The sequence below is a fragment of the Cavia porcellus genome, unplaced genomic scaffold, assembly GCF_034190915.1.
Source record: "Cavia porcellus strain 051 isolate PalLab524CR breed Dunkin Hartley unplaced genomic scaffold, mCavPor4.1 scaffold_22, whole genome shotgun sequence".
NCBI lineage: Eukaryota > Metazoa > Chordata > Mammalia > Rodentia > Caviidae > Cavia > Cavia porcellus.
Genome location: NW_026947505.1, coordinates 57,115,043 through 57,133,245, shown reverse-complemented (window position 1 = coordinate 57,133,245; position 18,203 = coordinate 57,115,043).

Below are 18,203 nucleotides of genomic sequence, written 5' to 3'. Positions count from 1 at the left end.
TGTTCACATTTTATAATTTTTGGCTTCTGAGTATTTTTCATATAATTAATGTTAAAATAGTGCAAATGTCTTTTATTAAGATACTATATACTTTCTTCAGATGTTCATGTTCCATTCAGTATGGAAGGCTGACCTGGCATCTCGTATTCAAACTCTAGTTCCATCATCTCTTAGCTATACGACTTGGACAACATGCACTATCTCTCCAGATCTCAGTTTCCTCATCTATAAAATAAGAAAAGTAGACTTGGATAGTTCTTTGAATGAGATGATCTGACATACAAAATGCCTGTAGAATTGTATGGCCCATTTGAATGCTATATGAATTTTAGCTCTCATCATCATTACATAATTGTGTTGAAACTGTTATGTGTATTGGACAAAATTTATAAGTATGAAATGCTTTTAAGTAATTGTTATCATTATTTATTTTTTACACTAAGGCGACAATATGATATTTACAAATGTAAGTTTGATTTACTTTACTTACGAGTATGGTCTCAAGTTGCAACCATTTACCTATAAAGTCTCAAGAGTACCCTTTTTAATAGCTGAGAAATACTCAGTTAAAAAACTACTGCATCTTTTGTTTTCATTCTGTTCATTGATGGGCATTTTGGTTGTTTCCAAGAATTAGCTATTATAAACTGAGCTGCTGTAAACACAGATGTGCATTATAATACTGTGACATGACATTTTCAATTTTTCAATAAATAATAATAATAATAAACTGAAAGAGTAATAATATCCAAAATGCACAAAAATACTATAATAATGAAAGGGAAAGAAAGTTCTCAAGGGGAAAAAACAACAAGGGTGGAGAAAGAGAAACAGAAGAAAGGAAAAGATTGGTGTATAGACAGATAGATAGATAGATAGATAGATAGATAGATATAGATATAGATATAGATATAGATATACACATAGAACTATGTATGGATATGTGTGCAAGATAGATAACTATACTACTAATTCTCTATTAGTTCATCAAAAAGAACAGTTTGTGCTGTCATTGTTTGACTGATCATTTTTGCCCCTGGATTTTACAGCCTGAACAACTACTTCTAAAATAACAATATTCAATATATTAACTAGTGTTGATTTCTTACTTTTTTTTGAAACTCTGTATTATTTCTACCTTTTCTCTTTTTTTTGCTTTTTTAAATAAAAAGGGAAATTATTGAATTTAATAGTTGTATTTTAGAGTTTTGTTATTTGTGTTCATTGGTGCTATCATTCTAGCACTTTAGTTTTTGAAATTTCATTGGTTTCAATAACAAGGCCTTGTAGGTTTCAGAAGACAGTTACTGGTTTTCTATACTATGACTAAAACTGTGGCGTAGTGATTATTTCAACTGTGAGAAAATTCACAGGTAAAAATGATTTAGCCTTGCAATCTTTTCCAAAATTAAGCCATATATAATACTTTGTTGATGGAAAGTTGTATGTAACTTCTTAATCTTGTTTTATATTTTAAATAAATCATTACCTTCTTAGAGCATACAATTTATATCTTTTTATTATTTTTTATATTTGTTATTGTACAACTCAAATAAATTTAATTTATCCTGCCATTATTGTAAGAGAGAAAAGGCAGTTGCTAATATTCTATTTCAAGATATAAGAGGGACTTCAAAGACATGGCTCAGAGAGCATCTTCTGTTCCCCCTAAGCTGGGAAACATATCTGATAAACATCTAACTTCCTAAGAAATCTTAAAGGTGAGCAGCTGCTTTATAAACGTGGAAGGAGTCTCTAAGGAGTAAAGAATGCACTGGGAAGCAGTTTTACTGTGGAAATATGCTGGGAGGATTGTATTTCTCATGGCCTGAATGTAGGCCACATGGGATGGAGCCAGCTGTGTCCATATGAAGAGACCTTTCAGAGTCAAAGTTGAGATGACACAACACGCATCATGGCATCCTGGATATTGGAACTGAGAGTGGATTTTCAGCAGTGGAGTGCTAATGAATTTATTTCCAATTGTCTGTGAGAAAGAAGTATATTTTCATTTATCTCTGAGGAAAAAATGTGTGACATATTCATAGGTATGTTCAATATGCATTCTGTGTGTTAGACAAGATGTATAGGAGAGACTCTCCAGTTACTTACGAAACATGCAATGCTTATAAAAATTTACAAAAATTCCATCTAACTGAAAATAATTGGGCATCATTTCTTCCATGATTTTTTCCTCAGTTTTTAAATTCCTAATGAATCCTTAATTGCAATAAATAAGTGATCTGAAATGAATATGGATTGATATTTTGATCTATGTTGATAAGTAGAACACCACAGACACATGTTGAAACTTCACGCCTTAGTGAAATGAATAAATATTTTGCTGATTGAATTACAGATTTTGAATACTGCAAAACGTGTCCCAGTGTGTATGTGTGTGTGTGTGTGTGTGTGTGTGTGTGTGTGTGTGTTACTCAAACATGCAATATATTTTGAACAACAAAGAGTAATTAAAAATATTGGGACAGTTTAAATTAAAAAAAAATCATTCCAGTAAGTGACACTTTGCCATTAATCCCCTTCAAATTAATTCTCACTTTAAAAAAATCATCCTATCATTCTTCCCACTTTCTGAAGTAGTTCTGGAAGTCGTCTTTTATGTGTTTACAAAGTATGATCAAAAATATGGTGATTGATGCTGCCAAATATCACCCAGCAGAAGGCAAGCTCGTAAAAATATTACAGTGTATCTTCATCCATCAAATCCATTGAGCCTGGTGCTTGTGTGTCTGGCTCTTCTCCAAAGTCAAAATGACCATAAAAAGTCAATGTTTTGAATCAGCTCAGGACATTGTGGCAGCCATGAACCTTTACAGATGACACTCATTAGACAGGACTTGCAGCCAGAACTGCTTCAGAGACTGAAGAGAAAGATGGGAGAAGTATACAAGAAAAAGGGAGAATTTTGAGAGAAAAAATAGCCATGTGTCATTATTGTAATATTTTTCTTAAGTATGATATCACCATGTTTTCCTTCACTGAAACAAAATAGTTGACATCCACAATCTAACTACTTAAACTGGTCAAATTATTTAAATATATGATGACCAAAAATTGCATGTTTTCTAGTTTTTATAAGACTTTATATCAGCAAATATAAGAATGACAATTTTATCAACTTTATTCCATACAAGAATCGACTGATAGAAATAAAACCTGCCCTAGAAATACTAGGCATAGTTAACTGGCTAAAGCTGGAGAAGCCTCATTGGCTCACGTTTTCAGTCCATGATCATCTGGCTCCAAGACAGAAAGGCCATGGTGCAAAGGCATGGCAGGGCACAGCCACGTAGTTCATCACAGTGGGGAACAGAGCAAGGGAGAGACCCAGAGTGGAAAGAGCGCGATACACCTCGAGGGGCGCCCTCACAGCACCCTGGGGTCACAATGCCGAGCAAGTTGAAACTTCTTTTTTATTTATTTATTTATTTATTTTTTATTTAAGAGGAAAAAGAGAAAAACACAAAACAAAACAAAGCAGTGTAAGGTTACATATAATACAGAACTACAAAAAAAAGCATAACAGTAAGAAATCACCTGTTAATAGATTACATATTATCATCTTGGAAATAGTTGCTCAAATCACAGTATCAAAGAATACAAAGTAGACATTCAAACAGAGAGACTACAAACAGCTGTGTTCAATGATCCAAAAACATTAATATAGTCAGCTATTCAACATCCCTATACACACTTGCTGTTATATCCGTTAGAGCTCTTTTTTCCCCTTCCTCTCTTTTTACAACAAAATTTACACATTTTAGATTTTATTACTCCTTAGTTCTTATTACTTTTTTGGGGGGGGGGGGAGAATAAAGTCAAATATGGCAGAACAAAGCTGTCAGTGAAAACCAAGGATAGACTTAGCACATGATGTAGAACAGAGTATACGGTTATTAACAATAGTTATCAACGTTGTCTCTTGTTTCCTTAAAAAGATTTGTCTATCTCATTAGATATTATAAAGTTGGACAAAACAGTAGAGAACAAGACCAATAAAACTTAGACATTGTAAACATTACAGGACTTCCAAAGGAGACAATAGTCAAACCAGAATGGGCATCTTAGTGAATCTTACTGCCTTCAAAGTAGTTGCCTATACCCTTGGACCTGATACTATCCCACAGAATGGAACAGAGTCTAATCAGTCAAAACAAGATCGTGGGAGCATTACAGGACTTCAAAACAAGTTAATAGGAAATCGAAAAGAGTTACTATTATATATCCTAATTTTTTAAATTTTTCCCTTAATTAAAATAAACATAAGAAATAACTAAATAATTTTTTTAAAGAATAATAGTTACCATAGTGTCTGTCTTTTTCCTTGAGATATTTGGATAAAACTTCATATACTATAGCTTCAAATATTTCCATATCAAGAAGCCCGGAATAAAGCCTTTCTAATTAATAAGTGAAAATTTTATAAGGCTTCAAGGCCACATAATGGGGAATCATGATTGCCACATATTTTCATATATTTGAATCATTACTTACATTAGGGAAACTATTCGGTATTCATACATGCGAGATTGATTTATTTCACTTATGAGTATGGTCTCAAGCTGCGCCCATTTATTGATAAATATCTCAATGTGATCCTTCTTTATAGCTGAATAATATTCCATTGTATAGAAATACCACAACTTTTTTATCCATTCCTCAGTTGATGGACACTTGGGTTGTTTCCAAGATCTGGCGATTACAAATTGTGCTGCTATAAACATAGGTGCACATAAATCACTGTGGTATGATGCTTTCAGTTCTTCTGGGAATATGCCTAGAAGTGGAATAGCTGGAATAAATGGGATTTCCAATCCCAACTTTTTGAGAAACCTCCAGACAGACCTCCACAAAGGCTGTACCAGTCTACACTCCCACCAACAGTGCAGGAGAGTTCCTTTTTCCCCACATCCTCTCCAGCATTTGTTGTTGTTGGTTTTCTTGATCCTGGCCATTCTTTCAGGAGTGAGATGGAATCTCAGGGTGGTTTTAATTTGCATTTCTCTGATGACCAATGATGATGAGCATGTTTTCATATATTTATTTGCCATTTGCATTTCTTCATCTGAGAATTGCGTATTCATCTCAGATGCCCATTTTTGGATTGGATCTTTGAATTTTGGAGGTCTGAGTTTTTTTAATTCTTTATATGTTTTAGACAAGAGTCCCTTGTCTGAGAGAGAGTTCACTAAAATCTTTTCCCAGTTTGTGGGTTTTCTTTTCACTATGCTGGAGATTTCTTTTGACATGCAGAAACTTTTTAATAAGATGTGGTCCCAGTTATTGATTCTGGGAAGTGTTTCCCGTGCGGTTTGAGTCCTGTTCATGAATTCTCTACCTACTCCTATGTCTCCAAGGTTTCTACCCACTTTGTCTTCCAATAGATTTAGTGTTTCTGTTTTAATATTCAGATCTTTGACCCATTTAGATTTTAATTTAGTACATGGTGATAGACATGGGTCTAGCTTTAGTTTTCAGCAAATGGAGAGCCAGTTTTTCCAGCACCATTTATTAAAGAGACTGTCGTTCTTCCAGTGAACCTGCTTGGCTCCTTTATCAAAGATAAGGTGGTTGAGTGTGTTTGTAGTTGTGGTTGTATCTTCTAATCTATTCCATTGATCTTCGCCTCTGTTTTGATTCCAATACCATGTTGATTTTACTACTGTTGCTTTGTAGTATAATTTCAAGTCAGGGATTGTGATGCCTCCTGCTTTGCCTTTGCTGCTTAGAATTGCCTTTGCGATTCTAGGTCTCTTCTGGTTCCAGATGAAATTTAGGAGTGATTTCTCTAGATCTATAAGGTATGTTGATGGTATTTCTATTGGGATTGCATTGAATCTGTATAAGAGTTTTGGGAGAATGGCCATCTTCACAATGTTTGTTCTTCCTATCCATGAGCAAGGGATGTCTTTCCATTTTCTGAGATCATCTTCAATTTCCTTTTTCAGTGTATTATAGTTTTCACTGTATAAGTCTTTCACTTCTTTCATAAGAGTAATTCCTAAATATTTCATTTTTTTGCTTGCTAATGTGAATAGTCCAGTTTCTCTTATTTCCCTCTCTGTAATTTTGTTGTTCGTGTATAGGAATGCTATTGATTTCTGAGTATTGATTTTGTATCCAGCGACATTACTGAATTTATTTATTGTATCTAAGAGTATTTCAACGGAGTTTAGGGGGTCTTCTATGTAGAGTATCATGTCATCTGCAAACAATGATAACTTAACTTCTTCTTTTCCTATCTTTACCCCTTTTATTTCTCTTTCTTGCCTAATTGCTCTGGCTAGTACTTCCAGTACTATATTAAATAGGAGTGGTGATAAAGGACATCCTTGTCTTGTGCCTGATTTTAAAGTAAAGGCTTTCAATTTTTGGCCATTTAGAATGATGCTGGCTGTTGGTTTGTCATAAATGGCCTTTATTATATTGAGGTAAAGACCATCTATTCCAATTTTCTGTAGAGTTTTTATCATGAATAAATGTTGGACCTTATCGAAGGCTTTTTCTGCATCTATAGAAATGATCATGTGATTCTTATTTTTGGCTTTATTGATATGGTGGATTACATTTATTGATTTGCGTATGTTGAACCATCCTTGCATTCCTGGGATGAATCCCACTTGGTCATGGTGTATAATCTTCTTGATGATTTGCTGGATCCTATTTGCCAATATTTTATTGAGGATTTTTGCATGTGTTCATTAGGGAGATCGGTCTATAGTTCTCTTTTTTAGTTGGGTCTTTCTCAGGTTTTGGTACTAGAGTAATATTTGCTTCCAGGAATGACTTAGGAAGGATTGCTTCCCTTTCAATTTCATTGAACAGTTTGAGGAGTGTCGGCATTAGGTCTTCTTTGTATTTCTTGTAGAATTCTGCAGTGAATCCATCTGGGCCTGGGCTCTTCTTGGTGGGTAAGGACTTAATTACATTTTCAATTTCAGTAACAGAGATTGGGTTATTCAACAGTTTTACATCCTCTTGATCTAGCTTTGGCACTTCATATGCTTCTAAGAATCTGTCTATTTCTTCTGTGTTATCAAACTTTTGAGAGTAGAGGTTTTCGAAGTAGGTGTTGATGATCTTCTGTATTTCTATTGGGTCTGTAGTGATTTCTCCTTTTTCATTTCTTATTGCATGAATTTGAGCTTTTTCTTCCCTTTTTTTAATAAGGTTGGCTAGGGGCTTATCGATTTTATTTATTCTTTCAAAGAACCAACTCTTTGATTTGTTGATTCTTTGGATTGTTTTCTTAGTCTCTATTGCATTGATTTCTGCTCTGATTTTTATAATTTCCTCTCTTCTTTTGGCTTTGGGCTTGACTTGCTCTTCTTTTTCTAGCTGTTTGAGGTGTAGCATCAAGTTATTTATTTGTATTCGTTCTGTTTTCCTGATGTGGGAACTCAGTGCAATAAATTTTCCTCTCAGGACGGCTTTCATTGCATCCCATAGGTTCCGGTAAGTTGTATCTGTATTTTCATTTTCTTTTAGGTATTGTTTAATTTCTTCTTTAATTTCCTCTGTGACCCACTGATTACTCAAGAGTGTGTTATTCAGTTTCCATGTGTTTGTGGGATTTTTGCAGTATCTTTTATCATTAATTTCTAATTTCAGAGCGCTATGATCCGATAACATGCAAGGGATGATTTCAGCTCTTTTGCACTTGTTTAAATATGTTCTGTGAGCTAATATATGGTCTATTTTAGAAAATGATCCATGTACTGCTGAGAAGAATGTGTATTCTGATGTTGTTGGGTGGAACATCCTGTATATGTCTATCAAACCCATTTTTTCACAGGTGTGATTCAGTTCTGTTATTTCTTTGCTCATTTTCTGTCTGGTTGATCTGTCCCTTGGTGTCAATGGCGTATTAAGGTCTCCTGTTACAATTGTGTTACTGATAATTTGAGTTTTCATTTCTGTTAATAATTGTTTTATATAACTTGGTGCTCTGGAGTTTGGTGCATATATATTTAAGATAGTTATCTCTTCCTCTTGGAGTTTTCCCCTTACAAGTACGTAGTGACCTTCTTTGTCCTTTATGGTCATTGTTGGTTTAAAGTTCACGTTGTCTGCAAACAGAATGGCTACTCCTGCCTTTTTCTGGATTCCTGCTGCATGAAGAATTGTTTTCCATCCTTTGACTTTCAGTCTGTGAGTATCCTTCTGGGTTAGATGGGTTTCCTGTAAACAGCATATGGTTGGATTCTGTTTCTTGATCCATTCTGCTAGTCTGTTTCTTTTGATTGGTGCATTGAGACCATTTACATTAATGGTTATTACTGTTAAATGCTGGTTAATTGTAGGAATGTTATCTCTCTGCTGTTGCATCTTTATCTTTCTGTTCTGTTTAATTATTTGCTTTGCTTAGTGGTTTTTTCCTTTGTGTATCTAAACTGTCTTTCAATATTTTTTGCAGGGTCGGTTTGGAGTTCATGAAGTTCTTCAGCTGTTCTTTGTCATGGAAGTATCGTATTGTACCATCTATTTTGAATGATAGTTTTGCAGGATATATCAGTCTTGGTTGGAAATCATTTTGCTTTAGGATCTGGAATATTTCACTCCATGCTCTTCTTGACTTTATCGTTTGTGCTGAGAAGTCTGCTGTGATTCTGATAGGTTTTCCTTTATAAGTGATCTGTCTTTTCTCTCTGACAGCTTTTAGTAATCTATTCTTGTGTTGGATTTCTGGGATGGTGATTATTATATGTCTGGGTGTAGTTTTATTTTGGTTATGAGTGTTTGGAGTTCTATATGCTTCACTGATCTTGATGTCAGTTTCTGATCTCATGCTTGGGAAATTTTCAGCTATTACTTCTCTAAATATCCGCTTGACATCCTTTATGTTGTCTCCCTCTCTTTCATTAATCCCTATCATTCTTATGTTATTCTTCTTTGCATCGTCTTGCAGTTGTTGAATTGTTGTTTCCTGATTCCTTGTTATTTTCAAAAGATCTTTCCTTTCCTGTTCACTAGCTGCAATCATGTCTTCAAGGTCTGAAATTCTATCTTCACTTTCATTAAGGCGTTTTTTACAACTTTCAGTGGAGTTTTTTATTTCCTGTATATCTCTGTGCATCTGCATTATGTATTCTGTTTGTTTCTTATATTGCTCGTCTAGGGATTCTATCTTTTTGTTTAGTTCCTCCAATTTTTTATCTGTGTTTTCTTTAGATATATTTAGAATCTCTTTCATTTCTTTTATCATTTCTTCTTTTATCTGGGAGATTATTTCGAGTTTGAATTTCTTTAAAGCTTCCTGGAGTTGTTTGTCAACTTCAGTAGCTATTATGTCCGATATATGAGGTGGATGGGATATATTTTCTTCTATATACATTGCTCCTAGGGTTTCCTGAGATGGGCTGGAGGTTTGAGGTTGTAATTTGGTCTTTCGTTTTGTCATTTTGTATATTTCTGTGTTTCAAGTGTTATTTGAAAGCTTCCTCAGGATCTGTTGAAAATCCCCTTCTATGCTTGGAGCTACTGAGCCTCTGACACCGCACTACCCCAAGCCATTGGGCCTGCAGAACCAGTGTCCCTCCTCTGCCTGCTCAGAACTCCGCAGTTCCAGACAAGCTGGGCCTCAGGGACACTGTGCGCCCACCTGCCCCTTGGAAGATCCACAGCTCTTCAATTGCAGCCGGGTTAGGCTGCTCTCCACAGGCCACAGTGCCTCAGGAGCCTGTGATCCCTCCCTGCTTGCAGAGATATCCACAGTCCTCTAGGCAAAGGAAGGGACTTCTGCAGGCACTCCAGATCCGCCCAGCTCCTCCTCTGCAGGCAGATGGCTAGGCGCGGCTGGGCTCGGGGGTTAGTGTAGGCCCGCCCATCCGTCAGGAGCTCAGCAGACTTCCAAGTGTAGCGGGGGGGGGGGGGGGGGGGGGGGGGAGGCAGCTGTAGTGGCCTCTAACCCACTGCTCCACTTCACTGCACCCAGAAGCCTGGGGGGTCCGGAACAGTCTGAGATTTGGGCAGACTGTGCTGGGCACTCACCACAGGCTGAGGTGCCTCAGGAAGCTGCGATGCCTCCCTGCTTGTAGAAGTATTCAGTCCTTCAGACAAAGGAACGGGCTTCTGCAGGGACTCCGGATCTGCCCAGCTCCTCCTCTCAAGTTGAAACTTCTTAACCACAGCAACTATATAGTGTGTATTTCTATCACACCAGATATGTTATTAATATTTTATATGCATTTATCTTGGGGGCATGCCGTCAACCAAATGATAAGTAACACTTGCATTTGTAGTATCTGCCAGATTGTTTATTCAGTATCCTGGTTTCAAACTTACAATCTTTCTCTTTCAGTCTCTTGAGGAGCTGGAATTACAAATGCATGTCAACATGTTCTTCTAGTACTTACCAGTTGTGATGGTGGATTTACCTCTACCACTGTCAGTCTGAAACTGCCAGTGTGATACTACTGAATCAGAGTTCAGAAACACGCACATTGGTGAGTAGCTCATATTATGTCCTATTACATAGTCAAGGCCCATTATTCACAGAGTCTCTGTTTTGGGGTTTGCCTTCTTATTAATATGTGTATTTGTAATTTAATAAGAATGCTTATAGGCCTCTATTGTCATTGAGTGACATAGTCAGAGGGGAAAAAAATCTGTGTTGTGTAATTCAGGCAGTTTTATCAGAGTCTGCAGAGGTCCATAACGATTTCTTATTTCTATTCTCACACAATACATGAGTGTTTGTTTCATGATCTATTTAGTGTCATATTTTTAAATATTTTGTGAATTAGCTCATGGTTCAAAATGGTTCTCCAAAATAATGTTGAAATTTTGTTTTACAATCCTATCATGTGCTGATAGAAAAATATATAATATGTCTTATGGAAAAATATGTGTATTAGATAGCCTGCTGTCACACAAGCTATGGTGCTGTTGACCATGAGTCCAATGTCAGTGAATCAACAATATCCATTAGATAGATGTATTAAACATACTCTCACATAAAACAAGCTTAACTTTTGAATTTCTGCTGGCAGGATTGGTTCAGGTATTCACTAAATCGTTGTTCATTCTCACTTTATAGAACACCAATGCTATGAATAATGATACTCTAATATATAGTATTTTATCATATAGATAAAATATGTAAATAATGCCAAGATCATAAATAATAGTAAAATGTACTGAAAAATGTTAAAAATGATTGACTTTGATTTATTTTTGCTTTAAAAATAATTAACACTGTTTTTGGTATGTACTTTTGATTAATACATTTTCTGGTTCTTAAAATTGGTGAGAATTCTTCAGGGACCTTTCTGAGCCTGGGTGTACCTGCTCTTCAGACCTCTAAGATGATCAACTGCAGGGTTTTTATTCACTTTTTAAAAAACAACAGCAGCAAACACAAAGTCTGCCTCTCCAACTATATGTGTATAAATATAAATGTTGGATGATCAAAAAATGCCTTATTAAGAAGATGCCTTTTCAATTAGACCTGAAATAAATGAAACAATTCACTCTACAGACTTCAGGGAAAGAGTTTCCTTATCCAAAGAATAATGGGTGCAGGAAATCTGACAAGAGAAATAACCAGTGCGTTTGAGAAGACCAGAATAGCAGGAACAGACTAGGAATATGTTCAGTACTAGATGAAGATGCACTGTTTGTAGAGAGACAGAAAATGTTGAACTTTATAGATCAATGTAAGACTTCAGGTTTTATTTGATAGATAGAAAGCAGTAATTGTGTTTCCATCAGGGGATACCAAAACCTAACTTTTTAGCACATTTAAAATCTCTGCTGTGTTGTCAGGCAAATATAAAATGTGAGACCCATTGAATTGCTATTTCTCTTTTTCAGGTAATAAATGATTGTGTCTCATTTAAAACTGGTGGTTGTGTTAATAGAAAGAAGTAATCAGAGTATAGATATGAAGATAACACTTTTTAAATTAGCTGCTAGAGTGAATGTGGTATATGTGAATCCACATAATCTAGAATGATTTCAACTGTCTTAAGTTAAACAACTGGAAATAAAAACAATGGTCAAAAAATTCAGATGTGAAAATATAATCTAAACCTAGTTTAGATTATATTGAGTCTGAGATTTATGTAATATTTGCATATATAAAGTTGACTTTGCATATATGAGTCGTATTCAGAAAAGTTTCAGCAAGTTTGGGAATCATCAGCATACATTTTGGTAAAATCATATAGGAAATAGAGACAGTAATAACAAAAGGCTTAGTAATTCTAAGAGTTTTTGATAGAGTTATTTAGGTCTTCTATGTAAAGTAAGTCATTTGCAAATAATGATAATTAGAGTTCTTCATTTCCCCTACATGTACTTTTTATTTCTTTCTCTTGCCTTATTGCTCTTGCTAATATTTCAAGCACTACTGAACAGAAGTGATGGTTAACATCCTTGTCTTTTAGGAACAATATTTTTATATTTTCCCGCACTTAGTATGATGCTAGCTATTGATTTATTATATATAGCTTTTATCACATTCAGATATGGTCCTTCTATACCTGTTTTCATCAAGGTTTTTGTCATCAAGCAGTGTTGGATTTTGTCAAAAGCATTTTCTGCATCTATTGCAAATTTCTGAAAGTTAGATTGAAAAGTGATCACATTTTTACATTGCTTCTATTGATGTACGCACTACATTTAGTGACTTATGTATTTTGAAACATCCTTGTATATTGGGATTAAATCTACTTGATCTTATTGTATCCTCTTTTGGATAATGTGCTGATTTCTACTTGCTACTTACTTGCTGAAGATTTTTGCATCTATGTTCATTAAATAGACAGACCTCTTTTAGTTGAGTTTTTATCCAGTTTGGAATCAAGGTAATAATGGCTTCTAATAAGTGATTTTGGGAGCACTCTATTCCTTTCAATGCCTTTGAAGACCTTGAGACATATTGGTGATTTAATGTCCTTAAAGGCTTTGTAAAATGTCCTTAAAAGCTTTGTAAAATTCCACAGGGAATCCAGCAGGTCTCTAGTATTATGTGAAGAGTAAGATTTTTTTTGTTTTGTTTTTTTGTTTTTTTTACTTTTTATTACCGTGTCAATGTCCTTACATATTGTGGGTTGTTAAATGTATTTTTATCTTCTTTAGTTAGTTTTGTTAGTTTGCATGAATCTAGGAATCTATTCATTTCTTTAATATTTGCTAATTTCTTGGAATATAATTATTGAAGTAGTTATTGCCTTGTGGACTTCCTCGGTGTTTATTGTGATATCAACCTTTTTCCATTTCTAATTGTATTGATGAGTCTCTACTCTGTTTCTCTTGGTAAGTCCGGCTAGCGACTTGTCTGTTTTGTTCATTCTCTCAAAGATAAAGCTCTTCAATTTTTAGAATTTTGATTTTTTACTTCTTTGTCTCAATTTCGTTGATTTTTGCTAACATCTTTAAAACTTCTCAATTTTGGTGTAGAGTTGATTTATTGTTGTTTCTCAAGTATTTTATGCTTTCTCATAGTATTTATTTGAGCTTACTCTGTTTTCCTAATAAAAACATTGATTTTAATAATTTTTTTTTTCTCTTAGAACTGCTTTAACAGTGACTTAGAGGTTTTGTTGACTTGGGCCATCATTAACTTTCAGAAATTTTTAAATTTCTTCGTTGATTATCACCAGTGTTCCACTGGTTGTTTAAAAAGACTATTGTTAATATTTTAGGAGTATTTTTTTTTCTTTTTCAAAATTTCTTCTGTTGATTTCTATTTTCACTGCACAGTGGTCTGATAGAACGCTTGGGAAAACTTTTATTATTTTACATTTACGTAAGTAGTATGTGACTACTTTGTGGACTAGTATGTGACCTAATTTGGAAAAAGTGCCATGTGCTGCTGAAAAGAAAGTATACCGTACTGTGGAAAAGTGCAGTGCTTTGTGTGTACTCATTAAGTATGCATGTTCAAAGATGTTTTTGATCTATGAAATTTCTATTTTTTTGTTTAGTTGATCTATCTCTTTATGAAAGTGAGGTGTTAAAATTCTCTACTATGATTGTGTTTATTTGATCTTTTAATTTCAGCAGTTTTTGTTTAATGCAATTAAATACTTCAGTATACTGTACAGATGTTTGTCAGTGTTATTTATTCTTTCTGGATTGTTCTCTAAACTAGTATGCAGGGACTGTGTGTGTCTCTTCTAATCAGTTTGGCTGGAAGTTTATCGTGTCTGACATTAGGTTTCTTATTCCTGCTTGTTTTCAGCAGGAAATAAATTTTATCCTGGTGCATAAAATATTGTTTCCTATCCTTTACTTTTTAGTCGATAAGCAGGTACTTTTTGGAGTACATGAGTTTCATGAATGCAACAGAATGATGGATTCTGTTTTTCGATTATGTTTGTTATCTGTGTCTTTTAACTGGGGACTTGAGACTGTTAACATCGAGAGATGTTACTGAGATGTGTTGGTTATTTATTGTCATTGTCTTCTTTATCTATTGATGTATTTCTTGTTTTTCTTTTCCTGATGCTTTGCTGCTGTTTATTTATTGACCTCACTTGTTTCCTCTGTGTTTTTTAGTTGTGTCCCATCCGTTATATATATATATATGTTGAGAATATTCTTAAGTATTTTCCCCGGTGCTAATTTAGCACTCATGTGTCATCTAAGCAGATTATTTTCATGGAAGTACCTAATTTGTCAATCTATCTTGGATAGCTTTCTTGGATAAGTTAATCTGGTTTGGAAGTCATTTGCTTTCATGCCTGAAAGTTCTTCACTCCAAACTTTTCTGGTGCTTGCATTTTGTGCTGAAAAATCTGCATTGATTCTAACTGGTTTACCTTTATATGTGACATTTTTGTTTTACTCTGGTTTTTAAAATTTTGCATTTTTTATAAAATAAAATTTATTGAAAAACAACCATATTTCCACTGCACTGTAGCAAGCTAAACCAAAACACATTGTTTAAAAGGGTATTAAAATAAGAAGTAGTGCTAAAAAACCTCACCACAAAATTTATAAGACCTATAAACCAAAACCTAGAAAGTAATACAGGGAAATTGAAGATTTCAAGAAACATTTTAGGATGAAGCATTTGAAGATAACAGTTCTCCAAAAACTGATCTAATAATCTAATTCTAATGAAAATTTCATTTTTTAATAGGCAAGCATTTCTAAAATTGGTAAAAAAAATCCAAAAGACTCTAAATAATTAAAACAATTTTGAAAAGAAGAAAAACTTTTAAAGACTAACGACTTTATTTCCAGAATTAGTATACATTTATACCATCTTATTTACTCTTTCAGCTTCTCACACTAGGGAGATGACATGATGCTTGCACTGATTTAATTTCACTTCTAAGGATGGACTCAAGTTGCATCAATTTAAATGTAGAAATGTCCAATTCATGCTTTGTATGACTGAATAATACCTGCTATATAGAAAATTCACAGCTCTTTTTAACCATTACTTGGTTAATGGGTGCATTTTTGGTTTCTTGCTTTATTTGTTTTGTTTATTGACCTGTTTTGTTTTACTTAGAAAAAAAGCAAAACAGGTAAGAGGTTATAAATAACACAGAATTTCAAAAAAAACTAAGAAATCACTAGTTGATGGATTACATATTGTAATCTTAGAAGTAGTTGGTGAAGTCACAAAATCAAACCAGAAAAAGTGAACAGTCAATGACACTAAAACTATTCTGTTTGATGAACTAACAAAAATTTAGAATCATGGTTATCTATCTTGCACACTTAAAACATACCTACAGTTATGTGCTTTAGAGCATTTCCCTTTCATTATCTCAATATTTAATATACATTTTGCGTTTTATTACTCTTTCAGTTTTTTATTATTATTTTTTATGCTAGACAGACAATACAGTATTTTCAAATGTGAGTTTGATTTATTTCATTTATGAGGATAGTCTCAAGTTGCCTTCATTTACCTATAAAAGTCTCAAGGTCATTCTTTTTATAGCTGATTAACATTCCATTTTATAAAAATACCACATCTTTTCAATCATTCTGCAGTTGATGGGCATTTTGGTTGTTTCCAAGATTTGCCTATTACAAATTGCTCTGCTATAAATATGGTGCACATATATTGCTATGGCATGACTTTTTCAATATTTCTGGGAAAATTCCAAGAGGGGAATAGCAGGATTGAATGGAACTTCCAATTGAAGCTTTTTGAGGAATCTCCATATTGATTTCCACAGTGATTTTACCAATCTACACTCCCACCAACTGTAGAGAAGTTTTCCTTTTTCCCCACAGCCTCACCCACATTTATATCGATTATTTCTTGATAGCAGCCATTTCTTCCAGACTGAGATGAAAAATAAATGTTGTTTTAATTTGCATTTCTCGAATGACCAGTGAAGGTGAATATTTTTTCATATATTTATTTGCCATTTGTATTTCTTCATCTGAGAAATGTATGTTCATCTCAGATGACCATTTTTGGAGAGGGTGTTTTAATTTGGGGAGCTTTATGTTTTTCAATTCTTTGTATGTTCTGGATATAAGTCCTTTTTCTAAGGGCCTGCTGGCTAAAGTCTGTGGGATTTCTTTTGAAGTGTAAAAACACTGTAGTAGGATGAGATCTCTGTTGTTTATTCTTTGAATATTTCCAGTTTGTATTTTGTTACTGAGAAATTCCATGATTTTCTTAGAGGATTGTCTCTTCTGTATGGGTTTACAATAGACAGTAATTATATTTGTTTTGAGGAATTAGTACATATTCGTATTGTAACTTAATAATTTGTGTTCCATATCTCCTGTTCAATTTTCTCTCCCCTACCTCCAGATTCTATTTGAATCTCCACAAAGTCTACCTCGCTTTGTCATATTATTTCTTCTATTTTACTCTCCAAACTATTTATTTTGAGGGTTTCTCATATAAGAGAAACCATAAAATATTTAACTTTCCATACCTGACTTATCTCACTTAGCATTGTGATCTCAAAATGCCTGTGCTTTTTCTACAAATGACTCAAATTTATTCTTCTTTATGATTGAATAGTACTAGGTAGATAGATAGATAGATAGATAGATAGATAGATAGATAGATAATCATCTGTTCATGAGCATAGAATACTTTCAAATTTTAGCTATTATAAATTATGTTGCTGTAAACATGTGCATGTGTATGTCTCTGTAATATGATGTCTTCAATTCTTTCAGGACGATACCCAGAAGATGTATTGTTGGATGAAGTGCAATTGCTGGTTTTGTTTTATTGAGAAATCTCCATTCAGATTTCCATGTGTGCACATTCCAACCAAAAATGTAGAAATGTCTCTCTTTTCCCCTGTAACATCACCTGGTTTTTGCTTTTGTTGTTGTTTTTAGGTCTTTTTGAGAGCCATTCTTTTTGGTGTGCTAAATCTTGGTGTTTCTGTATAATTCTATGACCACTAAGATGCTGAACATATTTTCATGTATTTTTTTTCCATTTATACTGCTCTTGAGAAGTTTATTCACTTAAATTGCCCATTTTTGATTGGGTGTTTTATTTGGGGAGAAATTAACTGTCTTGAGTTATTTATATGCTGTAGGTATTATATCCTCAGTCCAAGGAGAATTTGACAAAAACTTTTCCTATTCTTAAGGTATTTCACTTGTTTGTTTCTGTTTTTGTTTTTGTTTTATTCTCTGGGCTGTTTTCTTTGTTGTGTAATGTCTTTTAATTTGATATTTGTTGATTCTTGGTATTTTATCTTGAACATCTGTTCAGAACTAGTTTATTTATGCCTGTATCTTCAAGAGTTTTCTATTTTATCTTTCAGCAGATTCAGTGTTCCCGTTTTTATATTTAGGTCTGTGAATCATTTTAATTGGATTAAAAATAGGTCTCTTTTATTCCATATATATTTTTGAGCATTTTTCCATTTGTTTTAAATGATTCTAATGATGTTTTCATAGCTATTACATTCATTTTTGACAATATTCTCATTCTCATGATATTAGTTCTGTCTATCCAGGAACAAAGGATATCTTTCCTTTTCTTCTTCAACTTTTTGGTCTTAGTAATATAGTGTTCGCTGTGGAGGTCTTTCACTTTATTAGGTGGTTTAATTCCTTCCTGGGTATTTAATTTTCTTGATGCTACCATGAACGATACTGTTGTTCTACTTTCTCTCTCCTTATGCTCACTGTTGGTATACAAAAATGTTACTGCTTTTTGTGTATTTTGGCATTTTATCTTGCCACATTGCTGAATTTATTACTTCTAAGATATTTATCATGGA